The sequence below is a fragment of the Rhincodon typus genome, chromosome 17, assembly GCF_021869965.1.
Source record: "Rhincodon typus isolate 14 chromosome 17, sRhiTyp1.1, whole genome shotgun sequence".
In the NCBI taxonomy this organism is placed as follows: domain Eukaryota; kingdom Metazoa; phylum Chordata; class Chondrichthyes; order Orectolobiformes; family Rhincodontidae; genus Rhincodon; species Rhincodon typus.
The window spans coordinates 38,936,692-38,939,599 of NC_063348.1; positions in this window are offsets into that span (position 1 = coordinate 38,936,692).

Below are 2,908 nucleotides of genomic sequence, written 5' to 3' on the forward strand. Positions count from 1 at the left end.
AAGGGTTAGTGCAGTGAGGACGGCAGACATTGTTCTGAGCAGCCAAGAGCATCAGTCTCAAAGGTTATGTTTATCCAGTGCCAGCATTTGAGATATCTGCTCAGGGATGGACAAGAACTTGGGAGGACAGGATTAAGTTGTCATGGTCCTTGTAGCTATTACTGACATAGGCAAGAGAAGAAAAGAGGTTCTACATAGACAGTACGAGGAAACAGGCACCAAATTGAAGAGCAGAACCTCAAGTGTATTAATTTCTGGATCATTACCTGTGTCATGTGACAATTGGTACAGGGCACTCAAGATCTGGCTCATAGGACTTTGACATCAGTACTGTGGAAAATGGAGGTCTAAATGTGAGAATTGTCTGCACCTGAACCATGTTGTGACCAGTATTCTAGCAAACTATAACTGGGGAACTAGAGAGGGCTTTAAACTAAACAGTGGGGGTGGAGGGTCAAGTTTGAGTAGATATAGCAAATCAAGGGGTAAGAGTTATGACAGAAAAACAGAATAGGAACATAGAAAGTGATGGACTGAGAATGGCAGGAAAGAGCAGAGACAATAAACTTAAGAATACGCTAACAGTCAAGACAAGATGTTCCAAAAATAACAAACAGACAACACTAAAGGCTCTGTATTTGAATGCATGTAGTATTCAAAACAAAGTAAATAATTTGATTGTGCACATTGCAGTAAATAAAATGGCTTGATAATCATTATGGAGGCATGGCTGTACAATTACAAAGATTGGGTAATGAATACTGAAGGGTATATGATATTTAAGAAGAACAGGAAGCTAAGTAAAATTAGAAGAGCAGTGCTCCTAATCAAAGATGGTACTGGTGCAATCAGTACAGTTCAATTCTGCTCAGGAGACCAGGATGTACAACCACTTTGGACAGAGGTGAGGAACAGGAGGATTAATAAATCATCAGTGGGAATACTTTAGAAGCCCACTAAAAGTAACCACAATTTCTGATAAGTATGTAAAAATAAATATTGGTTTTAAAATTAAAACAAGGGTGACTATCTAGGTTTGAAAGGTGAGTGAGCTGAAGTGAACGGGAAAGTTGGGCAATAGATCAATAAAGTAGCAGACATTTAATGGAATATTTCAGAATACTCTGAAAAAATATATTCCTGCTCTAAAGAAAAATTCTATGGGAAGGCACCGCTATTTGTGATTAACTAAAGTAATTAAGGAAAGCATCAGACTTAAAGGAAAAGCATACCGTTGCACACAGATGAGTGGCTGGTCAGATGACTGGACAGAATTTAAAGAATGGCATAGATTGACTAAAAGATTAACCATGAGGAATAAATTACACTATGGCAGAAGGTTAGGTATAAATGTATAAAGAAATGGATTCCAAGAGTTTCGACAGGGAATCAGTTGAGTTTTGGAAGACTGAAAATGGTGAGTTAATAGCAGATAATACTGAGATAGAACACAGAACAGTACAGCACAGGAACAATTCCTTTGGCCATCCTGTCTGCACAGACCATGATACTATTCTAAACTAATCCCATCTGCCTCCACATGGTCTGTATTACTCTGCGCATTCTTCCTTTTCAGACAATAATAGTGCACAAAATTAAGAGACATTTGTTTCTGTCATCAGTATATAGGACACACTAAACATATCAGTAATATTTGGAAATCAAGAGCTGTAAGGGATGCAGAAACTTAATGAAATTACAATCACTGGGAAAGTGGTACTAAACAAACTGATGGAACTGTGGATTGTTAAGTCTCCAGGACCTGATAGTTTTCACCCTAGGGACATAAAGGAGGAGGCAGAAGATGTTAATTTTCCAAAATTCTGAAAAGGTTCCACCAGATTGTAAAACAGTGAATATAACTCCTCTATTTAAGGAGGGAGGCAGAAAACAGGAAACTATAAGTCAAAGAGCTTGACGTTCATCATGGAGGACATACTAAAAGTGGCCATTAAGGCTGTTATAGCTGGACACTTAGAAAAGCTCAAGATAATCAGGAATTGTTTTGTGAAAGGGAAATCATGTTCAACCAACAAGGAACTTCCTTCCTAATGGCATTGTAAGTCTACCTATAGCACATGGACTGCAAGCAGTTCAAAAAGGTAGCTCACTACTATCTTCTCTAGACCAACTCAGGACGGGCAATAAATGCTGGCCCAGCCAGTGACATCTATATACCATGAATGAATGAAAGGAAAGAAGAATTTATTGTAGTTTCTTTAAAGCAATAACATGTTCTGTGAATAAAGGGACACCTGTAGATGTACTGTACTTGAATTCCTAGAAAGCATTTGTAAAGCTGTCTCCTGTGCAAACTGGGAGCTCAGCATGTAGGAGATTGGCTGACTGGCAGAAAACAGTAAGTATGCCTAAATGGAGACTTCTTTCTGATTGGCAGGATGTGATAACTGGGGTCCTGTAGGGTCAATGCTGGGGTCTCAGCTGTTTACAATGTATATCAATGACTAAGAAAAGTGAGTAAAATCTGGATGGGTGTATGAATAGGAAGGGTTTAGAAGGATATGGGCCAAAGGCTGGCAAATGGGACGAGGTCAGATTGGGGTGTCTAGTCAGCTCAGCCAAATTGGGCCGAAGGGTCTGTTTCTGTACTGTTTGACTGTATGACTACAAAAGTGTGGTAGTTACATTTGCAGATGATTCAAAGACAGGTAGGCAAGTATGTTGTGAAGAGGACATAAGGAGGTTGCTGACAAATAGGTTGACTGAATTGGCAAAAGTCTGGCAGTTGGAGTATAATATAAGAAAATGCGAAGTTCTCCAGTTTGGAAGAAAGAACAAAAATCAGAATACTACTTAAATGGAGAATCACAGCTGAATTCTGAGTTGAAGATGAATTTAGGTGTCCTCATACATGAGTCATAATAAATGCAGCATGCAGGTGCAGCAA